Source organism: Grammomys surdaster, unplaced genomic scaffold (genome assembly GCF_004785775.1).
Source record: "Grammomys surdaster isolate TR1022 unplaced genomic scaffold, NIH_TR_1.0 129, whole genome shotgun sequence".
Classification (NCBI taxonomy): domain Eukaryota; kingdom Metazoa; phylum Chordata; class Mammalia; order Rodentia; family Muridae; genus Grammomys; species Grammomys surdaster.
In genome coordinates this window covers 3,686,815-3,713,404 of record NW_021604587.1, presented here as the reverse complement: position 1 = coordinate 3,713,404, position 26,590 = coordinate 3,686,815, and the positions used below count along the sequence as shown (strand labels likewise).

At 41.1% G+C, this 26,590-nt stretch overlaps 1 protein-coding gene across 2 annotated transcripts in view; it reads left to right on the top strand.

Moving 5' to 3' along the window:
- The window catches only part of Slc24a3 (solute carrier family 24 member 3), a 478,143-nt gene that overhangs the window by 134,289 nt on the left and 317,264 nt on the right, over positions 1-26,590 (top strand). The window lies entirely within an intron of this gene.

Sequence of the window (26,590 nt, the reverse complement as noted above, 5' to 3'; positions counted from 1 at the left end):
CAAGCATCCATTTTCTGGTGTAGGAAACTGAAGACCTTTTTTTTTTTCCTTCCTGACTTTCCTCTGACACGTGGGTCCAGGTATTGTTTATTATCTGGTTTTTCTCCTTGCCTCCAGGCTAGGACTCTATTTAAGCCAATTCAAACTTTGCAAGTCTTAAAAATAACTCTCCCCTTGCTAACCTCTTCTAGGTTTGGCAGGGGCTTCACTGGAACAGGAAATCTATCTTCCTACCTGCCCACCCCTTGTGATTAACTCACCCCATGACCCCTTCTAACTTTTCAAGCTGTTATAATATTATTTGACAAAGCCTTTTTTTTTTTCCTTTGCTGGTGATGATCAGGGTGAGTATGGAGGTGTTGATTCCCCTGCCCCATTGCTGAAGATCCTGATTTTCAATGGCAAATAAATAAATAAATAAATAAACTTCTTTGGACACAAACAGTCTCCTGTACCAGTGATGAACGTCAAGTTCATCTTTGCCTCACTGCTCTGAAAGTCATTTCATCTGCAAGTGAACCCGACAGTGATGATTTTAAATCCTTCCTGCACATGGTACAAGTAAGCTGGTAATTATCTCTAAAGAGAATCACTTTCATACAGAGAGAAAGCCCCAGGAGCATTTTATTCTCTTCTGGTTTCTCCATTAAATTTTATATATACATTATATATACATTAAATTTTATATATACATTTGTGGGTTCTAGGCCCTATTCCCCAACAGGTTCCCATTTATTTTTAGTAACTAAAGCTTATCTAAAGATTTTTTCCTGTCCCTAAAAACAAAAAAATTTTTAATCATCAAATGCATCATCCCCTGAAGAAGTCTCCCCAACCCTTCGTTTCTCTGTTCATGAAACCTTGAGAAATATGAACAGGTATGTTGTCCCTGGAGGATTCTGGTAGATTTAAATGGTCTTGCTTAGTAATTATTGGTGACTCCAAGGTGAGTGATGCAGCAGCATATAGAAGCAAGGTTTACCTTGCTAAGAAATGAAGAGTAGGACATCTTTGGAAGGTAGGTGGTCAGTTGAAGAAAGAAAAGTGTCAAAGCCTGCCGTCCCCATCTCCACCTCTCAACCTCAGCTGTACATGTCCTGGACCTACCACTACCCATGGCCATGTGGAAACTACATTCTGAGAAGTCACTGGGTGGCTCAAACCCCGGCTGAGCTCCAATGTCCAATAGAGCTTCTTACAGCATCATACATATTCTCTGTTTAGTTTTATTGCCATTTGCCACTGTATCTATTATACACTTGACACATGGACAGGATGGCTAGAAGACTATGTCTTGAATGTATTTAATTAGCATTTATTTTTAAACAGTTCTGTGTCTACTATGTTGGGTAGGTGGAAGACAGGAAATGGGATTACGTGAACAGAGTCCTTTGCCCTTGCTACCTGACGATTCTGCTACACAGAGGTTATGGGAACAAATTGGCTTCTTAAAGAGAAGTTTATTCCAAAATCAAAATCTGGAGGCCTAAAGAAAAAGGGCAACTGTTTCCATGACAAATGGAGAAAATCGTAGCTTCAGGTTTTAACTACAGTGAAGCAGAGCCTATCCTTGGCTTGGAAAGGGTGGAAAGAGTCAGTGTCAGATTCATTGTCCAGGCTTTCAATTAGCTTTGTGCACTCGCTTCCGGTTTCCCCACTCTGCTGAGCCACACCTCCTTTGAAAAGGGACCAAAGAAGGAAAGAGATCTAACTGATGTTGCTCTTGCTGACCAGAGTCAGGAGGTAAGTGATAGTTTTGTTTTTAAACATCCCAGAAAAAGGCTGGAAAGTGTCAGGTGGTATCTCGTACCACTTGCAGTTAGTGTGGAGGCCGTATTTATCTAAGAAAGCAGTTCTATTTGGGAATGATTCTTGGCAATAATTGGCTAATTGCCTCTGTTGATGTCTGCTGGATGACAGGCTCTATATCTTATGAGATTCGGTGAGACATCATTATGTTTGCCTGTCTGTTGTGATATGAAGAATTGAGCCAAAGGCCACATACGAGCTAGTGGAGTGCTCCACAACTGAGCTTATCCCCAGCAGCACCTCCTTCTAAACCTTCCATCTTGAAGTAGACTTTCTAAGTCACCTAGCTGGTCTTGAACTAGTTCTGAAGTAGACAGGTCTTGAACTTGTGTTCAGACTGTTCATGCTGCCCCAGCCTCCGGAGTAGCTGAGATTACACACATGAACCACCAGTCCCTGCTTGAAGAGATGCATCATTTTAAACCATATGAGGCATAAACATGGAATTGGACCCTTTTCAACATTCATATCTTTGAGAATACAGCAAGGGTACTATGTTTATGTAATCTCCACTACTCTCTCTTCTTCTCATGCCCCAACTCAGCCTCAACTTTGTGATTTGATTGTTATCACTCTACCCTCCCTCACACATGCACACATACACATGATGAACACAACTGGTAACATGCAACCTGCTGAGTCAACTTACTTTTGTTCATCTGTCTAAGTATTTATGAATGTGCAATGTTGCGATAAATGGCAACAAATGTAGTTTTCAAAGTGTTAATTTCTGGGTGCAGAATAAGGATAGGCCTGTGTGTGTTTATGAGTGTTTGTATAGAATCCCTAACACCTTGGTGCAGTAAGTCAACAAAACTTGTTAAAGGGGTTGGGGTAGCTTTGATCCTGAGACCAATCATGGTATACACATGTGGGACAGTCTAGTGATTGGTGATGGTGAATGGAGCAAGGTATAGCCAGAGTACAAAATGGAGAAACACGGTCAGGAGACGCAAACCAGGGTCAGAAGATTTCCCTGGGAATCTGGCACTCTACTTCCATGTTCTTGTATTGGTATCATCTTTCTTCCTTTGATTTTGGCTTCCCATCATACCTCTTGGCATGTGCCCTTGGAGGGGTCTCAGTCCCTTGAAGTTTGTCTGCCTGGTTGAAAGACTTTGGAGGTGGCTGTATGCCCTCTGTTTACATTGTTGGTGGCCCTTCCCATAGCATCTGCAGAGCCCAGCTGAGGTTCTGGCATCGAGTCTCCTTCCTGGGTCCTCATAGAGGCTATCCCCATTTCCTCCTTACTCCCAAGTCCCTATTGGCTTCACCTCTTTGTGTGTAACAAACAGCCGTGGCAACCATTTTCTCCAATATGAATCAGTACAGCAAATAATGTCTTAACTAAAGATAGGCACTGAAGGACACTCAAATCGATTCCAAAACAGAAATAAGATCTGTGTTCCCTTAGGATCCCAGGGAATTTTATAGTTTCACTGTGTCAAAAGGGCATAGCAGTTTGTTTGAAGGGCTGTCTTTGGCCAAATCTGAGATAATTTTAATAAAAAAAAGATAAAGAAAGATATTAGCAGCTTATAATTTAGAGAATAAAACCAGAATCTATGAGTATGCATTGGAAGGAATGGGGGAGAGAAAGAGAAAGAGCAAGAAGAAGGAGGAAACAGGCTGAGTAGAGAAAATGATGGAAGTTGAATAATGACCAATTTAGCAGGCTGTCAGCTTTCAAAAACCAAAAACAAACCAAACCAACAAACAAACAAACAAAAAACCCTTGAGATGAGTAACTTATGAAGAGAAAGTTTTGTTTTGTTCCACAGCACTAATGGTTCCAGTCTCTTATCAGGTTTGTCCATTGCTTGGGGCCATTGATTGGCGTGTGGGATAACAATGATATAGTTTGGTAGAAGTAAAAGAGGAAAAGACTGCTGCTGCCCCCAGCTCTCCCTTGAGGCACATTCCTGATGTCCTATAGACTGGCTAGTAACCCTTATACCTTAATACCTTATACCTTTAATGATGCACCTCTCTATAGCACCACCCAAGGGACCAAGCCTTCCACACATGGACCTTTGGGAGCATTGAAGGTCCAAGGGATATCTTCCACATGACACCTCAGTCTCTGATGGGCTACATAGTCATAATGGTTCCATAGAATTATAATGGGTTTGAAAGATCCCTGCTGCTGATATTTATAGTCATCATCATAACAGGTTAGTGTAGCACACTTTACATGCTTGCAGTGATGGAGATACGGATCCCTGAGCTGCCAGGTGTGTAAAAGCATGGCATGCTGTTATGTACAGAACCAAACACTTGGTGCTAGTAAATGACAGCTAAAAGTTTTATTTACTACTTCAAACTTATTTCTTAAATCATGGTCCTTCTATTTATAGAAAGAAGTCACTATAAAGTAGCGTGCCATGGTACTCTGGCAAGAGCCGCATATATATCATGTTTACTTTGTCTCTTGGTTGCATCATTTTCTGTTGTGCTTGATCTAACATCGTGTGCCTTTGTTTATCATGACCCTAGGATAGTGTATCTGTGTGTGCATATGTCTGTGTGTGTGTGTGTGTGTGTGTGTATGTGAGCCTTTTGCTCCAAAAGCTAGTATATATGTATATGTCTTGTTTGTATATGCATGTAGCTATGTACCATATATTCCAAGTGTCTAATTATGTATCACTGTTTCTGTAAGTGCTCCTGAGGCTTGTGCAATAAATTAATTAAGCATGCCTGCCTGCCTGTCCTCTCTCCCTCCTTTCTTCCTTCTTTCTTCCCTTCCTCCTTCCTTCCTTTGTTTTTTCTCCTTCATTTTTTTGTGCTAAAAGTGGGTCTCATGAATACTAAGCAAGTACCCTACCACTGATCTACACCTCAGTCCTTAAGGGTACATTTAAAAGAACATATTCCTATCATAAAGCAATACAAAATTGTAATTATTTCAAACAAACAGTGTAAATGAATCCTAAACCTAGTGCTAACACATTGGTAAACAGGACATTAGCATATTCTCAAAGTGGATTCCCACAGAATAGTCAGTGATTACAAGGGGAGCCATGGTTGCTTCATAGCCCGGCTAACTCCCACTCCTTGTGAGTGTTTGTTGTTGACATAATCAGCGAAGGCAGACACAGGAATATGCTGCCTGATGGAGAGTGAGCGATATGCCTGGAACAGCCATGGCATCATTTATGGCTTCTTCTGTCTAACATGTGTAGCTTGAAACTAATTGCAAGCTATCATCAGGCAAGCCCAGATTGAGACACTCTAGGAAAGTTCCAGCTTGTAGCCATCCAAATTGAGGAAGGAGGAAGTGAAAGGTACCACAAGACCAAGGAACTGCCCCAGACTGGGAGAGATGAGACAGCTAAGAAGATGGGGGATACTTAAGTACAATATGTGGCTGCTGGAATCCAAATTCATAAATTATTATTTTTCCTATAAAAATTATTACTGTCATAATGAGCAAAATGATGAGGAAGATCTGAAGATTAGATAAATAGTAATGCTATTCCCTGTTCCATGTTTTGACAAATCTGTGTTAGTTGTGGAAGGGAATGGCCTCATTCCTAGGAAATATACTAAATGTTTTGACATTCAAGGGCATGGTATCTGGCTGGCTGACTTGAAGGGACTCAAAATGAACACAGTTGAGTGCAGAACTGTTCTTTAGCTTTGTGGGTTATAGTTCACCAAGAAATCCATATTTGACAAATTTTATTAAACTTACACTGGAAAGCTACATGTTTTCCTGTAGGCAAATTATGCCTCAATGAAAAGTTAAATCAGAACAAAAATAAGCACTCAAAAAAATAATAAGCATTCAAAAAAATCCACAATGATTTGGTGTGTAAGTCATTGCAGTGGGTGTGTGAATCTCCCTGTTATTTCCCTCATGATCTTTAGTGCCACATGGATCATGATAAATATTTGTCAATTGATTGATAGCCATGATTTCCATTATTATATGTTGGGTCTTATTTGAGATCTGGCAGATCGGAAAGACATTGTGTTTACTGAGAGGAACAAAGGTTGGTCCTAAAGATGACTTTCTAGGAACTCAGAGTCTCTGTGGAAGGGTCTTGAGAAATGTCTTTGCAATGGTGGAACAGCAATGAGAAGGTCTGCAAACTCCACAGCTCCGTGAAGTGGAGCTGGCCAAACCACTGATAGGGGTTTCCCTGTAAGGCGTATCTGTCAGCTTCCTGCCTTGTCAAAATTTGGAGAAATTATTTGTGGTTTTTCAAATCACACTCTTGTGCCAGGATATTGTAATTCCTTGGCCTACAAATTAGTTGGAGTAAAACTCTCCAGCTAGCCTAGCTTGGCCCAGCAGGAGGGAAAGGTGTGCAAAAGAAAAGAGTAGAGTTCAGGTCCGGGGAGCAGAGTAAAGATATCATTCTGGCAACATACAGCTGGACCATTGCTCAGTGTTCAAGCACTGAAGCATGCTTCTCACAGTGACCCAGCACCAGGCTCCTGGCATCTTGGAAGATCGTGATGCTGGTTCTCTAACCCTCAGCCTGTGTTTGAGATAGGCAGGATACTGGTCCTTATTCGTAGATGATGATCCCGAGGCTATTTTAAGTTGAATCTGAAATGTTCTCTACATGGTTGTGTTTGGAATACTTGGTCCCAGTCTCCTACAACTCTTTAGGAAGATTCTGGAAGCTTGGGAGGTACAGCCTACTTTTATAATATTCAGGGAAGCTAAAGATATAGCTTAATTGGTAGAGTCCTTGCCTAGCATGCACAAAATTATGAGTTTGATCCCTAGTACCACCTAAGCTGTGTACTATATACCTGTACAACTATATATGGTAATATGTACCTGTAATCCTAGCACTAAGGAGGTGGAGACAAAAGGGAAGGGAAGGGAAGGGAAGGGAAGGGAAGGGAAGGGAAGGGAACAGAAGGGAAGGGAAGGGAAGGGAAGGGAACAGAAGGGAAGAATGGGGGTATGAGGTGAAGTGAGTCCTTAAAGGTACAGCATCTCTGGTCATTTCCCCCACCCCACCCCGTCATTCTCTCTGCTTCTTGTTGGCTATGACTGAGCACATGCTCTAACACGTGTTCCCACTGCTATGATGTTCAGCCTGAGTATATGTGGCCTAATACTCACAGAGGCCAAGTCAACTCCCTGAGATGACAATGCAAACATAAATCTATCCTCTCTTGAGTTGTTTCTGTCAAATGTTTTGGTCACAGTGGTATAAAATTAATGAATGTGGAGGCTCAGGGAGAAGACCTCACTAGAATTTGGACTCTCTCCCTCTCTTTCCCAAGGCCTGTCTTGGTGTGGGTTCTCTCAGAAGCAGATCCTGAGCAAGAATTTGAGGCTAGGTCATCCACACGGGAGATGAAGCAGGAGAAAGAAGGAAGTTCTGGAAGCCCCTAAACTGACAGTCACCCTGCTGGGGGATTCAGTAAAATGTATTCCTACATATTCACTGCCCCAAGGAGATGGGGGTGGTTGTGGCTACTGTGGCAGCTGTCATTAACTCTTGGTCAAGGCTATAGAAAAGTGGGATAGGAGTATTGATTCCTTCTGCCTCTTGCACATTTGGGCAAGGAGATGCTGATGCTGAGTACTAACTAGCAAGCATTGAAAAAAGCAAAGGCAGAGGAGCAACAGCAGTGTACCAACAGGGTCCGCCATGCTGCCTTTTGAGTGCTTGACCAAGCAGAATAGAGCAAGAGTCCTGAGCAGCAAATGAACATTCTGAAATGTACTTCAGGCCTGTCTTTGGAAGAGACATACACTGATGTGTGAGGCAGTGTTTGAGTAGAGTGGTAAGGTTCTGAGAGGGTATTTCTTCAGGCATTGTCTGACAGGTTGTGAGAAAAGGGCAGAACTCAATTAGGTGACTAGCATTAATCACAAATGAACTCAACCATCCTTCACTCAAATGTAGGGGAGGCCCCTGCAACATTTCCCCCACTCTCCATACAAATGAAAAGCTTTGCCGACTCCTCCGACTCCTAGTCCTCTTTCTCATCTTCCTCTCTCCCTTCCTCCCTCCCTTTTTTCCCTCCCTCCTCTTTTTCTCTGTTTATGCTGGGTAAGAAGATCCAAGCCATGTTGGTTAAGTTCTTGAGCCCTGTCATGTCTATTTCCTATGTGCTTCAAACTGAGGAAAAGAGACATAGAAGTGAGGCTCTGGGGAAACAGAAAGGAAGTGTTATGAACAATCGAACCATCCAGAGGCACAGATGGGGCAGAGATGTCTGTGGGCCACCCACACTGGTACTTGGGGCCATATCTGTGCCATCCATCTGGGCATAAGGAATGATTTTAAGGAAGAGTTGAAAACTGAAAACAGTTGGGGTACGTGGTTTGTGGGGATGGTTCTTTCTCCTTAGCTCTGTATGCCATAGGTCCTGTATATCACTCTTTGTCTCGCTTTTTTGTTTTTGATTTTTTAACCAAAATGGGCAAACATCACAGAACAGAGGAACAAATGAGCACACCATCACATGAACCAAGCCTTGGAGATGCATCCAACATCTCTACCAAGAAGCTTGTCTAGCTGGAGGGAGAGCCCTAGGAGAAAGCTTCCTCCCTGAGCTCTTCAGGCCACCTCAGTGGCAGAGAACAGGAAGGGGGTGGGGCAACTCCAGAGAGAAACTTGAAAATGTGCAAGGCAAAGCTTCCCCTCCACCTGTTCAGTGCCAAGCCAAGGACACAGAGCAAGCAGTAAATCCTACTGCTCCAGCGGGCAGAAGTTGAGATTTCATCAGATGGCATCAGAGGGCAAATATTTGTGCCTGTCTATGGAAAGTTCTTCTGATTCACCATTTCCTGTGGCAGCCTGGGGCTGGATGAGACCGCAAGGAAAATGAGCTACACAGAGAGGGTATATGCTTAAGCTGGGTGGTAAGGGGCTGGTGGGAAGTACCAGTACAAGTGTACACCTTAAACTTTTATGATCTTTGGGGTCTCTTTTAATTAAAAGGTTGTTACTCTGGAATCTCTGGATCATGGGGTTAAGGAGCATGCAAGCTGGCTCTCTGCCCTCACCTCATTTCATCCTTTCACGGGGATGCTTTCAGGCTGGTTTTGGTTTGTTACTACTCCTCAGGAGACTCTGACTTATACAACCCAGTTTCTCCCTTGGCAGACCCAAAGGAAACCAGACCTTTACTGGAATGTTCCTGGTCCTGTGGGCCAACGTCAGCCTCACTGCCACCTCTTCTGCAACTGCAGAACGAAACTGAGGCTGAGCTCATTTTCCACCTGGCCAGGAAGCTGGGTGGGCATTGCTAGTCTGTGAGAAATTAAGGGCCACATTGGCTTATGCTGTCAAAAGTTCAGAAAATCAAAGGTGACTAGACTAACAAAAGGGGTGGGGATGGAAGATGCAAAGGACTGGGACAAAGAAAAAGAGAACTTCTGATTCTTAGGGAAGAATGTGGACAGCCCCCAGCATGGAGGAACTTTTAAAAGCCATTCCAAGTCTCAAGTCCCGACCTCTTCATTGGAAGAACACAAGACAGCAAAGAACAATGAGGATCAACACTAAGGGTCCAGAAATGCTTCTTGGGTAAAATGAGCTTTGATCTAAAAGATGGTGACTCTCCAACAACAGATTTTATATGTGAAGAGTCACATCCAACCTATGCCCAGGGATACCAAGATATATCACTTAAGAGATAATCTATTTTTGTCATATTTATCAAAACAGCCTATATACCTCCTATGCCCCTTGTAACAGATCTGCATTCTCTCGGTTTCTGTCCTAGTTATTGTTTTAGACTAGGATGGTGATTTCTGACTTCTGGGGTCTCATGAATAATCTGATTACAATGGCTATGAATTTGGATTTAAATTTTGAACAGTACTAGGGGGCACTCAAGTTATCATCATACAGATCCCCAGGCCCCATGTCCTAGGTTAGAAAGCTGTTGTCTAGACATATGTGAAGGTGGAATAAGACCTTTATCTCCGACTAGGTGTCATCTTTTGGAGAGGGTGGACTCCTGGGTGTGGAAGTGTCTGCCAACATCATTTTAAAGCTGGTATGAAGCTATACGAGGTTTGTGAGAATGGTGTGTGTGTGGAAGGAGTGTTGTCTATCTGGCCATCCAAGATCCCTCTTGGGTTAGTCACAGCTTCTTTTACAATCTCCAAGGTGGGTTTGGTTCCCAGCTTAAATAATTATTCATCCATGTAGTTGCTGACTGCCTATTGGAATCAGATTTTCACACCATTGTTTTCTAAGGAAGCATGGATGCTTTGATGCTGAAATGTCTTTACTTAAGGACTTAGTAAGGAAGGAGCCTCAGAAGCTGTCTGTGGGATCCTGAGCTATATAGCATCTTGTCCTGGCTAACCCGAGCTACACATTGAGCTACTTTACACACACACACATGCTCGTGCACACACACACACACAAACACACACACACACACCTTCAGCCTAAGTAAGTGTAAAGTGATACTTCATCCTTCAGTCTGAGAGCAAAGCAAAGACTCTCAGTCATTCTTCAAAACCAGCAAAGCCCCCCAGTTTATCTGCTTATCTAACCCCAAGAAAAGAGTTCAGATCTCAAAATATCACTCTGGAGTGGACTGAGAGAGATCAGGATGGACTGTTGTCCCCATACTGCTCAAGGGCCGTTTCTTTCTGGTTACACATGAGTAAACATAACCCTGCTATAGTGACATGGTTTTTCTGAGCTGGAACCTCACTGACAGATTCCAGGTTGGATTCACTTGAGGTCTTGAAAAAGCAGGCTGAGCAATGAGCAGGTTTTTAGCTCTTTGAAAATTATGCTGAGTATCACCTCATTATGTTCTCAGTCGAGTGGAATCCTGACTGTTCAATGCGCTCCCTCTCAAGGCCATGTTGTAAGACACAGAAGGCCAATGCCTGCATTTCGTATCCCTTGGTGCCTGTGGTGGGCTCCCAGCACCCACGCAGCTTTGAGCAGTTAGCAATCTTACCAGGCTTTTATATTCACACAGTGGGCTCACAGTCATCTGTCATCTGTCCACATGGAGGAGCTATGCTGGTACTGTTCTCTAGATGAGAACACAGGTATGTGTTACAGAAGGTCAGACATATGACTGTCACAGCTCTGCTCATGAGCAGACATCAGATTCAAGAACTATCACAGTCCTGTGGAGCTCCTTCAACCATACCTCGGGACACCAGCAGTCCTTTGCCTGATGGCTTCCTCTGGCCACCTGCCTTAGTTCTATATTACTATGAAGAGACATCATGAAGAAAGAGTTTACTGGGGGCTTGTATACTCCTTCAGGGAGTAAGAATATGCTCATCTGATTCATAGCATCATAGAAAGCATGGTGGCAGGCAGGTACTGGGACAATAGTAGAGAGTTTATATCCTTATCTGCAAGGAAGCATAAAAAAGGGCTAATTGAGGATGGTGTGGGCTTTTGAAAGCTCAAAGCTCCCCTACTCCGCCATCCCACGATACACCTCTCTCTTCCTCCTCCTTTAAGGCCACACCTCCTAATTCTTCCCATTTCTACCAATTGGAGACCAAGTAACTATTCATATATATGAATGTATGGGAGCTATTCTTATTTAAACCAACAGACCAGTTCAAAGTACCTTGCCTGTCTTTGTAGTAAACCGGAAATAAGAGGAGAATATACTTCCTGAGGCAGCCATATTGTGGCAGAAGGGTAAAGATGTATATTCACCCCTTGGGTAAGATAATGTCTGAGATACATGACACTTTCAGGCTGGCATTTTCTCTGGGTCACTTACTGGAAGTTAACTTTTTTCTATTGTACTTCATGATTCTGGAATACATGCCTGATTCGCAGTATCACCTCCCCATCTCTGTGTTAGTATGCCATTACTTTGCAATATACTGAAATCCTCTTTCAGAGTCTGTGACTGGGACAACTCATTGAAACTTCAGATTCTTGGACACCATGGCTTAGCTTTTTCCTTCCAAGGGCAAATGTTCTTATCAGGCTCTATGAAGTCAGGACAGAGTATGCTCCAGCAGGTGAACAGCCCACATCAATCCTGTGGTGCAGAGTGTGCAGTGAAGTAGGTGGAGAAAGAAAACTGGATGGGGCTGGAGTTACCTTGCAAGTTTACCTGCCAGCCTCCCAGAGCCTACACTCCTTGCCCATAAAGAGAAGTTGCCCAACATAGAGGCAAGGTGAGCAGAGACTGAAGAGAATACTTACAGTCACAGCCTCTGACCTGGGAAGATGGATTACATCCAGACAGGTTACAGAGTTCATAATACTATTGCATTTGTTTGGCAGATAGCCTCAGTATTTGAGGGGAGGAAACACCACGTCCAGCTCCGTGACAGCCATTATAAATCGTGGGCAGTCCGTTGTGGCCACCTTCTTGTGGAAGCTTAGAAATGAAATTATATGTCAAACCAGGAATCAGCATTCATTTATCCTCAGCCACCTTGGCTGGGCCTCTGGCTAGCAGAAGATGGGAGAGCATACTGAGGTGTCCATGGGTTGGGGCACTGCACATTCTTCAGAAAATGTTCAGACATGTTTGAAAATCACAGGAGCCTAGCAAAGGATATTGAGGTATTCTAGAATATTTTTCCCCATTTTGCTGAAGTGATCCATAATTTGCCATGGGGGCAAAGAAGAACTTTGAAAATGATACCTGATCTCCAAAGTTCTTACCTCTGCCTAGAAAGTTCCTTTGAATGTCTGGAAAGAGATTGAAGTGAAGAAAGGGTGTTGAATACAGCCTGGCCTTCTCATTCAGATCTGATAATGAAAGCCCAATCATTTTACCTTTATTTGCATTTATATTTATGTATGCATTTATGTATGGTATGTATTTATGAGTATGAAAGTGAGTATGTGCTGCTGTGTGTAGGTATATGCAGGCAGGCATGAGTGATCAAGAGTAGGTACTCTCACAAAAGAACACACTAGATGCTATGCAGGGGTGAGAGGAAGGACTATCAGCAAGCCTTGTGGAGGACATTGCTTAGCCCAACTAAGAGTTCTTATAACTTTATTATCTTACTTATAATTTTATTCTGTTACTGAAACTGCCAATTTGAGGACACTGGTTCAGTGTGGCCATTTCAGTGGCCACAGTCAACAAGAAATCAAAAAGACAAAGACAAGTGCAAATGGAGAGCTGTGTGTCTTTTGAACTTGTCCCTTCGTTAGTGCTCACGGGGAATATTATTAGAAATATAAAGCCTAGCTGCAAGCGTGAGCTGAGAACTATAAATGAGACTCCAGAGTCTTCTCCAGATTGCTCTCTGCTTTGTTCTGCATGTCCCCTGAGTGGATATTCATGGTGGCTTATTGCCGTGGGTTTGCTGGGAAGATGATTTCAAGTCATTTCCCTCTCTACCACGAGCAAGCTTAGGGAAAAGGATATTCCCAGAACCAAAGTGTTCCAAGCATTCTGAAAGGTCATCCCCATGTTTTCTTCAGTAGCTCAGAGCAAGGCAGAAATGCTTGGCTGTCAACCCTGTCCCTTTAACACGGCTGTGAGCTGACTTCCCTTTGTTGGAGATAAACTTCCCTCTTGGTCTAGGAGTGTTCACGGCTGAGTTGGCCACGAGACAGAGGACCCTGTGTTCCTAATTATTTCTGGATGAAAAGTCCTGCAGGCGAGTGGAGATTCAGGGCAAGCATGGCCAGGTGGAGCCATCACCAGTGTGCAGTGAATTGTAGAAATGGAGAGATAATTAAATTAAGAGAGGCAGGTGCAAGCATTGAGAAATAACCATGGGTGTTAATTATGCAGTCCAGCCTCACAGTCCAGTGTCAGCAAAGGAAATGCCACAGGCCTGTCCATCACATGGCCTGTGAAAAGCTTGGGAGAAACACATTCATGGGCTCTACAGGATTTGCCAGGGCAGCCTACTTGAGATTCTAGTGATAAAAGAATTATTTATTAGTGGCACTGTGCTGCACATTTCCCCCTGAGCCAAGAAGGGCATTTTGGTGTGTGTGGGTGGTGTAGGCGATTAACTTTGATCACACAGAAATCTGGATGTAGCATAAGTGCCTAAATGTGTTTTCAATGTAGGCACCTTTGAAGGTATTGCATCTCCTTTTGACTTGAGATGATTTTATGGGCCAGAGGCAAGGTGCCCTTGTTGTGAAGAGGTAGTGATAGATCGAAGAGTGTCTGCACAAGTGTGGAGCATAATAATCAAAAGGAATGGGTGCAAATGGCCACCGTAGCACATGGCTGAACTGCAAATACAATAAACCAAACGGATGCACAATGCCTCAGAGTCTACTGCATGTGGTTCCATTTGGGTGCATCCCATAATAGATTAAACTAAGCTGTTGTGGGCTGGGAATTAGCTAATTGGTAGAGTGCCTGCTTAGCATGCATGAGGCTCTAGGTTTGATTCGAGAGAGGGTATGAACTGGTGAGGAGGTACATCCTTGTAATCCTCGAATTAGAAGTATGTAGGCTGGAGGATCAGAAGTTCAAAGTCTTTCTTAGGGACATAGCCTGGGAGGCCTACTTGGGTTACAGGAGACTATCTCATATAAACAAACAATTTAAGCTATAGTGATAGGTATCAGGACTTCATGGGTTACACAGAAATGTCACAGGGTGGTGGGAATGTTCTGTTTCTTGGGTGATGGTTATGTGGATATGAATATTTTTTTTCAAAATTTGTCTAATGTGCCCTTTAAAATCTTTGGATTTTTCTTCCTGGTAAATAATGTCAGTCTGCAACAAATGTGAAGAGACCTTCAATGCTTTGACCTTACATGGGTTTTGGATCCTGGTCAACTTATGTCAACATACACTGAGGATAAATGTCTGTTGCCCAGAGTTTCTCAGTTCTGAACTGTTCTTAAACGTCTGTCATTGAAGTAAAGCAAAAGCAAAGACTATGGACAGCAAAGCACAGCCTTTGTCTAGATCCACACACCTATAGTTTTCTATGAAAAGTTGTCTTGGGGCACAGTCATAGCCACCTATATAAAGTCTAAATAAAGTTTTCTGGGTCATTGTTGTTAGGAGAGGAGAAATAAATCTGGCCTGGAAGCTGTCAGTGACCAAAGCTGGACTCCCTTTTTAAACTTGGAGTTGTTGGCTAGGATTACCCTTCACAGAAAATGAAGCCAAGCTAATTGATGGTGATGAAGGTGGATGTGATCTGCTTAAGCATAGACAACACAGTTGGCAGTGTTTGCTCAGAAAATGAAGGAACAAATTGAACCAATGGAGAAATTCAGGTTTGAATTTGGGACTAAAGGAGTCATTTGGTGGAAGGTCTTTTGTATTGTTATTTTTTTTAATAAGGTTTAAGTGTCCTTTCACTCCTTGACCTTCCACCCAAAATGAGTGCTCAAGACCAGGCAGGAAGACCCTGGGGGATCTAGTAATGAGACATGCAAGGCCTAAAGTTCCATCTTTCTTCATTTTGGCAAGCACTTAGTTTCTTTATCTCTCTGCTTTCCTGTTAAAGGATTTGATTTTGGGGCTAGAAGGATCAATAGTTTTTTCTAATGAATACTACCTAAGATAGAGAGGTAGATCCTTAACTCCAAAACAAAACAAAGCAGCAAATAGAGGGAGTTAACCATAGCCTGGCATATTTATACACACCATGCAGAGCCTCAATTTCTTATATGGCTGTTCTTGAACCCAGGTTACAGTGGCTGTGGACGGGTAAGTTGTACCTCCCTGAAACATGACAGAAACAAAAAGATGGTTCACAGTTGTGTTCCATGCAATGCAAGTCTTGCTGATTTGCCTTTTGTATAGACATTTGTGGTTTAACTCTGTTCCATATGCTTAAAAGCACTGGGACATCTGACTCTTCCCTAAAGCTGTCTGAGGAGCACCCCCACATGTTTCTGGTTCATGGGCCTTATTAAGGGTGACAGCTGAAGTGAGAAACTCTTTTTCAATATGTGGCAGTCATTATCATCCTGGGTTTGATGATGAATCCACGATCTGTGAGGAGCCACTTTCTGCTGCTTTGTGATGAAGAGATCTGGTGAGTCCCAGTCTCATCAGTTGGTGGTAAGCCTGAACTGAGTGCCTTGCTGTTTGTGTTGGTGAATGCATCCTGTGGGCTCTTGGGTGGGGATGAAAGTTGGCTAAGTTATCAGCCCACCCACAATTACCTTTATCATCTAGAAGAGAGTCAGGAACTGCCAGATGCGTCACACACCACAGCTACTCTCTGGTTCTACTGCAAGTAGTCTCAGAAATAATTAAATCCCTGTACAAACCTCCCCACTGCCCCTCAGGCCACCAAAACTGACAATGACAGCAGCAGCAGCAGCAGCAGCAGCAATGCATATACCACAATTCAATTTTTTTTCTCTTATACCTACAGCTATGGATTTGGGACTGACAGAGAGAATGAGAGAATATGATTTTTTAAAATATTTGTTCCAAATATGTATAAAGTACTTTATAGGTATTTTCATAGAATTGGTAATAAGCCTGTGAGTAAGAATGCCATATTCCCGACACAATCTGGTGACTATTCTCTGTGTATTTGTTCATGCATCTATTAGGTCATGAGCTCAGCTTTATGACGCATCTCGCCATATGTGAAGTTCGCTACTTATTGATGGGAAGTAACAGTAAGCATAAACAAATTCATTCCGTGCAGCTTGGTAAAGAAGGCGGATGATCGTATAATAATGTGTAAATCTGTGCTTGCAAGTTTAGAGAAACATTTGGAGAGATGTGGATTAATTAATGATGTGGGAATACAGAGAGACTTTTAAAGGTGAAAGTGACACAGGCTGGAATCTATAGTAATACCTACCAGGTGACTATTGGAGGAAGCTAAGCAAGGACCACACCATAACCAACTCCCCAGGATGAAAAGATAACAGTGTTGCTAGGTAGTCTTCCAAAAAGATGGATAAGTTGTTTAATCTCAATTGTTAGGATGCTTGTGAAAAGATCACTTTATTTTGCTCTTCAGACTCTTTTCTTCCTCCTCCTCATAAATAGCCTACATAGTTTGAATTGACCATAATATCATCATCAATAGTCATCAGGTCATTAGACCTTTCCCCAAACTCAGACCATGACCTATGCAATGTCAGGCTTCTGGGTTGTGCTTTTCTACCCCTATTCTTCTACAGCCCTGGAATGTGGGTCAATCGGGAAAATTCACAGCATATTCACGTGTAATGAGTCATAAATTGCTGACAATTTTACCAAGATGTTGACATGCTAAGAATGCTTCCTGGTCCCCAGCCAAGAATCGACACGTGGCAGACATCCACATGGATGTCAGGAGCAATGTTCGTGGCAGAGAACACCGTGTCATGGAATGGAGAACAGATGCGGCCAATGCTACTGTAGGAACAGACGTGTTCCTTTCGAACTTTGCTTCAGTGTGTCAACCTCTGACACTTATTGCTGTGTTCCAGGCTTAAGAGCCTGCTTGCCTCTCCAGTCACCATGAGGCTGAATGAGTACAGAATTTTGTTTGTCGTGAATATTGTCGAGACGGAGATAGTCGTTCTGTGACTCATCAATGCTCTCAAGGCGGCTCTTCTCAAGACCATTGCTCAGTGAATGAATGGCTTCAGTCCTAACCTGTGCTGAGGTATTGAGGGGAAGGCAGTGAAAGCATTAGAGATAAAGACAGAAAAGTAAAAGTGGACATCAGTCATTCTATTAGAGTTGCTTACTACTCCACTTGGAAAAAAAGTCTACTTTTGTTAATAAAAATTAGTAGTTATTATAAGAGAGGCCCTGGACACAGCAGACAAAGCAGAGAGCTTATCTCAAATCCTAAGATCACCTGGTACTGCAGAACCTACTATTCTCATATGTTCCTCCCCTTCCCCCCCTTTCAAAACAACACCAAAGGTTACAGAATTCATTGAAACTGGATGGTCAAATTGTATCAATGTGAGGGAAGAGAGGCAGCAAGTCTGAGTTGAATTTTCTTTCATTGCCCGTATCCTCCCATCTAGAAATTGAAGTGTGAAACAAGCATGGCCTGTGTGTCCTCAGGGACTTGGGCAGTAGGCTAGTATAGCCTGGCTAGGGGTGAAGTGGCAGTTTGCTCTGGCCTTACCATGTATTTGCTACAATCTAATGTGGCTGCCTGGTGTCTCTATTGTGGAGCCTACAGAATTATGATCACCTAGCTCTGTACAACTGCCACAGACTCAGCTGCCAGAGTATATTTTCTGTCTGTTTCTGACAGAGGCTCTGAATAGAAGAAGGGGGATGATCTCCTTTTAGAGTGACTCCAGCCTGATTCTCAAAGCACAAGTGGTCAAGTCACCAAGTCTAATTGGAATGAATTTATCTTTTCTGGCAGTCCTGATCGATGCCCTCCCAAAAGGCCAGGCTGTAAATTGGAGGTGATCATAATGATATACATATCTGTCTGTGTTGCCTGGCTAAGCCAGTCCATTTCCTATGGCTGTCACTTCTGACAACTGCTGTTGCATTGTAGGTCTTGGAAGTTTTCAGTTGAACCCTGATAGTTTTGTGGATGCCCTTGAGTTACCTAAAAAGATTGGGATGGGGCAGCGTCCCATTCTCTGCTTTTACATTTCCCTATAGAATATGTCCTTTGCCTGATTGCCTGATATGCGTGTAGTGATGCATGGCAATCCATGTGCACTTGCTGTAATTGCCTGATATGCATGTAGTGATGCATGGCAATCCATGTGCACTTGCTGATGCTTCATGTCCACCCACTATCAGGCTTTGGGTTGTCATATTGCATGTTTTGCTTGACATATACATTGTTTTGGGTTTGATTGCAAGAAAATTTGGTATATTTGCATGGCTGTCCCATGTGCCAGCTGGCTGTGCAGCTGGAAACCTGGGGAACTCTTTCTGTTTTGACCTGTTTCATCCAATACTGCTTGCTTTACCTCCCAAAGCTGAATGCTTATGTGTCAGCTTTTACTTTCATTGTTTATATTTGGGAGGTTATTGCCAAAAATTCATTGCCTGGACCGATATCAAGGAATTTTCCCCCATCCATGCTTCTACTAATCTTCTAGTTTTAGATCTGAGTCTCTACTACACTCTCATCTGACTTTTTAAAGGTACATGATGGGGATCCAGTTTGAATCTTCACCATGTGTGTATCTCTTGTTTCTAACACTGTCTACTAGAAAGACGGCACTTTCTTGTATGCTCTTGACGATTTCATCAAAGTTCAATTAACTGTATGTATATGCCAGCCTTTATTTCTGGGTCTACTGTCTTCTAATGTCTATTTTTATCTCCATCCCTGGTTTCTCCGAACCTGGCTCACATGGTACATATTTAAATCAGGTAGCATGCTATCTCTAGCTTTGTTGTTATTGTTCGTGATTGCTCTTAAAGTTTTTAATGGATTCATGCTAACCTTACAGTTGATTTTTTTCCCTATTTCTCTGAAAAATTCCACTGTAATTTTGATAAGAATTTTATCCAATCTTTAATTGCTTTGGCTAGTATGGCACTTCAACAAAATCAATTCTTTCAAGAAACGGAAATATATTTCTGTTTATGCCTTAATTCTATTCAGTGTCAAAGCTTTCTATGTACAGATACCACCTCAAAAAAGTTTATTTCTAAGTATTTCTGTGTTATTATAAATATGTTCTGTTATTGATTTCCCCCTCAGATAACTTGTTCTTAGTATGTAGAAAAGGTACTGGCTTCTTCTGTATGTGAAATATATATTAAATATATAAATATGCATATATACATGTATATACATATACACATATACATATATACCCTAGAAATTTACTAAACTGACTTGTGAATCGTTTTTGGTGGAGTGGCTAAGATATTCTATAAATAAAATTATTGTATCTATAAAAACAAACAATGTAATTTCTTCCTTTTTCAATTTTGAAACATCTCACTTATCATTTCTTTCCTAGTAGCTTTGGAATGTAACTTCCAGTGCTGTGTTAACAGAATTGCTAAGAGTTGCTTTGTAACTGGAGGATGAGGTTAAAATAGCTTTCCCCTATTGCATATGAAGTCACTTTGGAGTTTTAAAGAAGTTTTCTTTTTATGTTGATGAAATTTCTGTTAATGCCTAACCTACTGAGCATTTCTATTGTGAAAGAATTTTAATTTTGCTGAGTGTTTTGTTCTCATTGATTTCCCACGTGCTAAGCAAAATTTGCTTCCTAATGCAACTTGTTCTTATGTATTTACTTATTCTAATCCCTCAGGTATTTCTGCTGTGTCAGCTATAATGTCCCTTTGCTCGTTAATAATGTTGGGTTCTTCTCTTTTGTTTCTTAGTTTTCCTAGCACCTGCTAACATTTTCTAAAAAAATAAAATGAAAAATAAAAAAAATAAAAAATTAAAAAATCTCTAAATTTCAGTAAGCATTTATGTGGCTTTTATATTTTCTGTTCTATACTTTTCTATTTAGAATTCTATCATTTCTTTCCTTGTGCTATTGAGGTTTAAGTTTCCTTCTTTCTGTTCCTTGAGGTGTAAAGAGAAGCTGGTTATTTTCAAACGTTTTTCCATCACTGTGAACGTCTCTCATAGAGCCAGTTTTGTTGCATGCCATAGTTTTTGGCATTTTATGCTTCCATTTTTCATTTGTCTCAAGATATGCTTTGATTTCTTCCTTGGCTCATGGGTTGCTCTGCAGTGTGTTGTTTAATTTTCACATATTTGTGTATTTTCCAATTTCTCTTGTTTTACATTTTCAGTTTCACTGTGGTTGGAAAAGATACTTGATATGAATTTAGTCTCCTTGAATTTGTTAAGACTTTTGTGGCCTAACACATGATCTTTTCTTGAGAACTTTTATATATGTGCTTAAAATAAATATGTATTTTAAGTCAGGTATGGTGGCACACAACTTTAATCTCACTAGTCAGGAGGCAGAGGCAGGTAGATCTCTGATGTTCAAAGCCAGCCTGGTCTACAGAGTGGATTTCAGGACAGCCAAGGCCACACAGAGAGACCTTGTCTCAAAAATAAATAGATAGATAAGGTAACTATTTTAAAAAATAGATAGATAGATAGATAGATAGATAGATAGATAGATAGATAGATAGAGTATTCTGTTGCTGTTAAGTGTTTTATATATATAAAATATACACACGTTGGTTGATTTTGGTCTCTAGTGTTGTTTAAGTCTATTGTTTCCATATTGATTTTCTGTCTTAATGATCTATCTGTTGTTAAAAGAAGGTTATTCAACTCCCACACTATTATTTCACTGTTCCTATTTTGTTCTTAGTTCTAATAATTTGTTGTACACATTTAAATACTTCTTATTGGGTATATAAGTACTTATAATGGCTGTAGAGTCCTGATAAATCAACTCATATCATTAGATAATGGCTTTCTTCATCCCTTACAGTTCTTTCTGACTTAAGGTCAACTCTGTCTGAGGTATTGCCAGGTTTTCTCTCCTAATTGCCATTCATATAGAATCTTTTTTTTCATTACCTTCTATTTCAGTCTTTGTATATCATTAAAGTTAACCTAAATCTCTTATGGCATTTTTTAAATAATTAACAAAAAAGAGATCATCAACTTGAGTTGTATCTGGTAGAGAGACAGAAAGAATTGAAGGGAAGAAAGGGAAAGGTGAAATGACATATTATATTTTAACTAAAATTAAAAAGTACTTATTGAGGGAAAAGTCCATCCATCCTATATCTGTTGGTTGGAAAATTCAGTACATCCATATTTAGATAACCACTGTACAGAAGGATGTACTACTTCACAGTGGCTTCTGTATCATCTTTCCCTCCCTGCTTGTCTTAGCAATGTGGTGGCTTTTAAAATGATATTTTATTCCTTTCCTTTTTGTATTTGTTCCTTTCTTTTTATTGTTCATGGATACCATGAAACTTGCAAGCATATATGGTTATTCAGTCTGTCTTAATCTGACCACAGCATACCTGGATTACCTTAAAAATGAAATTCTTTTTACTTCTCCTCCTCTTACACTCATTATTGATACAACAGTTTATATCATTTATATGTCATATATCTATCACCAAGTAATTTCAGGCATTTACATTTTTTAAAATAGTCATATTTTAACCTTTTCTCAGCATTAGGGGTTAAGGGTTAACAGAGAGATTTGGCCGTGCTATGTAAGCACTTTACTACTGAGACACTCCCTCAGCCTTTATCATCTAACTTTTATAATAGACATAAAGTGATTGATTCATTACGATTACAATGTTGACGCATCCTAATCTGATTCTAACTTTCCGGTTGAGTTTTGTGCTTTTATATGGTTTCCAGTTGTCTCTGTCCTTTTGCTTCAATTTTAAGAACTACTTTTAAACCTTCTAGTGTTAATGAACTTATACCATGTCTGTTTGCCTGGGAAAGTCATTCTTGTTCACTTCTGGAGGGCAGCGTTACTAGATAAGGTGTACATGGCTGGTGTCTGGTTTTGTTTCAGTAGTTTAAATATTTTTGTCCATACTTTCCTGGCACTCAACATTCTTACTGAGAAATCTGTTGATAGTCTTAACAGAAGTTCCCTCGTGTATATAATGTACTTTTTCTCTTCTATTTTCAAAATTCTTTTTGTTGTTGCCTTTTGAAACAACAAAATATAACCTGTGTTGAAAAATATCTCTTTATATTTAATCTTCTCTGGATTCTTTGAGTTTTATGGATTTAAATGGGTGTTCTCTTTACAGATTGTAGAAGCCTTCATCACTCTTTCAATGACGTTTCAGTCACTTTGTCTTTCTCTAAGCCTTCTGGAACTTATAGAATGCACATACTGGTTTGCTTGACAGTGTCTGTGATTCTCACAGGCCTTTTAAAACCTTTTTCATTCTGTTTCTTTTTGTTTCTCTAACTGTGAAATTTTAGCTAACCCATTATCTGGTTCACTTGTTCTGGATTTTGCTTGATCAACTCTACTGGCGGGGGGAAACCTATGGAATCTCTCAGTTTAGTCACTGTAACTTTTACTTTCAGTGTTTTCTTGATGTTTTGATTTCTCAAGACTCTTAGTTGAACTTATCATTTTCTTTGTGTTTTATTTTGCTTACTTCATTTTATTTGGTTTAGTCTCCCCTTTTTGCTTTGTTTTGTTGTTATTTTGAGACATAACAAGTTCCAGGCTAGATAGGGATACATAGTGAAATCTCTATGGCATGTGTTTATACCTGTGCATTAGAAGAAAGCAGCTCCTAGTCTAGTCTTTACAGACTACCATTGATAGTGAAAACCCTTGACCAATCAATTGGTTTACATACTCTGGGGCTGGGCATGGTACATGTTTTTAATTCTAGTACTCAGGAAGCAGAGGCAGGGTTATTTCTATTAGCTCAAGGTAAGCCTTGTCTGCATAGTGGGTTCTAGGACAGCCAGGGCTATAGAGAAAGACCCTGTCTCTAACAATGACAACAACCACGACGACAAAGATAAGAATTTGAGGAAGGAATTTTGTCAGGGTCTATAGGAGGTTTTCTTCTGAAGACCTTGAATATGCAAAGCATGGAGATAGCCTGGAGTCTGGGGATATAGAGACCAGGCTTACAACCAAGTTTATTGTAGCCATTGTAGCTGGGAGACCAGCCTAAATATTGGCGGCATAGGGAATGGCCTAGAACTTGTATCTGCAGGGGATATTGAGGTCCATCTACTAGTGCCATATGAGCAAGGCTCGAGTATGTGGAAATGTGGGCTATCTATTGGTGTGAGCCCGGAACGTTGGGTTGCAGAAATGCATCTATACATCTATACTGTGTGCTGTTGGAAGACTGGCTTTGCAGGAACAGAACCAGTAGTGGGGCTGGTTTAGATACTAGCCTAATACCAGAGGAACTTGACTCTTGGAGTGAGTGGGACTTATCTGTTGCTAGAACATGTCTGAAACTTAGAGTTGCAGAGCCATCCAGGAGCCTGAGTTTCTAGGGGCTGGCCTATTGGTCTATAGCAAAGTAAGGTACTTAATATAGTCTTACCCTATGTTGGAGAGAATGATTAGTCTATACTGCTTGGGTTTGAGTGGAAATTGGCTCAGGCAACTTGAACCTGTCTTTCTGATCCTCACAAGCTGATCTTACTCGGCACCCTGGTGCTATTGTCTCTGTTCTGGAATTCTCAACTGTTGCAAAGCTATTTTCCTTCATGGACTGATGCTCAGATGATGTTTCTGTGAGAGAATGAGCATCTCTAGTTCAATTACACTGTTCTACTGATGACATCACATTCAGTGTCTCAGATATTTATTCGTTCATTTTCTGCCTCTCCTACTCTCTATGACAAATCTAGGGATTTATTTTGTTTATTGTTGGATTTCTGACCAAATATAATTCTGAAAATTTAATCAATAGGACATAACCACACTCGTGATTTGTTCTACATATCTTTCCTTTTGAGCTCCTATGACATGCTCTAAGTTCTTTAGTCTCTGCTCCTAAACTACAGGCTTCCTTTTCTATCATTATTTGATTGTAAGAATTTTCAATCAAAGTGAGAGCACTTCCCTAACATCCATGTAGCCACGATGTAGATATTACTGTTCCCATTTACTAGACTTGCATTATTGCTCATTTTTCCATTTATCTAAAATGCAAAATATCCTTTAAATTAAAAGTATGAATGAAGATAGGAAGCTTCAAGCCTTGCTGAATTCATTCCAATATGATGTCATAGTTTGAGTTTTGTAAGCCCTACAAGTAACCTCAGAAAGACAGTCTGGTTAATTGAAGAGGGAGTGGTAAGTGTCCGCAGTGACTCTCCTGGGATCTCCCTTATTTGACATTGTATCTAATGAGAACTGATAATCACTGAGGTCATGTATCTTTGGATGGGCTTCTTCCCTAGGCCTGGGCACTGCATATTTGCTTGTAGTAGTCCTACCACAATAAAGCCTTTTAATATGCACAGGAGGGGAATGTGTCCATGGTATATTATTGTCACTGTTCACCTATCGTGTAACCCCCCTAGACTATCTTATTTAACTGATATGAGGAGGTTCTGCCATATCCACAAGACCCTGAGCTTCCTATGTCAAGCTCCAAATGTTTTTCATTTTTATATCCCACAATATCTTCAGGCTATAGTGAACATATTAGTCAGGGTTCTCCTGAGGAACAGGATCAATAGAATATATACAACTATAAGAGGGAATTTATTAGACTATCTCATATGATTAAAGGCTGAACAATCTTACAATGGCTGCCTGTATGTAGTAAAGTCTAGTAAGCCAGTAGCTACTCAGTGTAAGAAGTTGGGAATCTCAAAATAAAGTAGACCAAAGATGCAGCCTCAGTTAAAGGCTGAAGATCTCAGAGCTCCTTGAAGATTTGCTGGTCCAAATCCAGGCTCAGAGCCTGATGTATCTGGAATTTGAAGTACACAGGTAACACAACACCAGCACAATTCAAATGTGCTCCAAAGGGCCTTGAGCACACATGAGCTTCCCTCTTGTACAGCTACTCTATCCCACCTGGACCTACTGGAGAGGTGCGTGGCAGAGTTTTTGCACTCAGTTTACTGACCCATACATAAATCTTCTCTGGAAGTACTTTCCTAAACACAACCCGAAAGCATGTTCTAGATAGCTTTTGATCCCTTTAGTGTTGACAGCCAACACAAAACATCACAATGAGGCTCATTAGTGACTAAAAGATTAAAGGATTTTTGATGAGTCAACATGTTTCCCAATCATAAGTCCAGACCTGTTAACTGAAGAATGTTAACAGACTCCCTAGTCTGATAAAGAATTGCTTGCATTCTTTCTAAGGTGTTGGGTCCCATTATTCAGTTTTCTTTATGTACATAAATATAAAGTCATAACCAATACTTCACAGATTAGAGTCATCAGTTGGCAGCACAGGCAACAACCAGTAGTCTGTTAGAGATTCAAATCTCAGTTCCTGAATCAGAACCCCTGGGATAGTGTCCTACAGTGTGTTCTGTAGCCAACCCCCAGTAGATTTTAGATCTAGATTCCCCTCCAAGTATGAGGAACAATGGACCAAGCCTCAGTACATCTGGCTGTTCTAGCAAAGGGAGCTGACCTCCATTTTTGGGACGGTATTGCTGATTGTTAAGACTTTTCCAGGCTGTGTGTCTAGAGGTGTGTCTCAGAAAAAATGCAGATGGTTTTCTTTTGTTGTTTTGTCATGGTTTTGGATCTGCCAAGAATCACTCTTCCACTCTCTAAGACTCACATCTGAAGCTAAGTTTGAGGACATACTGAGAACTTCTGCACTTGCTGTATGAATCATGGGTCACCCGGAATGTGGTGGTGCTGCCATTCCAATGCATGGAGAAGGGAATGGAGGTTTTAGCCTCTGGTGAGTGCATTCAATCTGTCTCCCTTGTAACAATTAAACTGTATGAGTCCAGGGATGGAGCATCTCATCATTTGCCATATACAGTTCTAACTCAGAGCAGTTATGTAACAAATACCATAAGAATGGAAAGATCCATGGAATTTAGATGACTAGAGGTTAGAAAAGGAGTTAAGGTCTATGTTTCAACAATTTCCCTAGGTAAAGCTGTGGGGTTTGTGTGTGTGTGTGTGTGTGTGTGTGTGTGTGTGTGTGTGTGAGAGAGAGAGAGAGAGAGAGAGAGAGAGAGAGAGAGAGAGAGAGAGAAGCAACAGCCATACCTAGTGACCTCTAAATTAGGCCTTCAAGTCACATGAATGTTGGGTGATTAGAAAGGTGGCCACAGAAGGAAGACAATAACTTACAATGTTTCAGCTTGCTATAAATGCCCTCAAAGCAAATAACACTGAATTCTATCATTTTCTGTTATCTTCTTTGAGGGTAGAGGCTGAGTTCAACCCTTTCTTGATAAAATGATGAGGAGTCTTTCCCCCAAAGCACCCAGATTTCCCCAGCTAGTCACATTCAGACATTCAGAAATGAAAAATGATCTCCAACA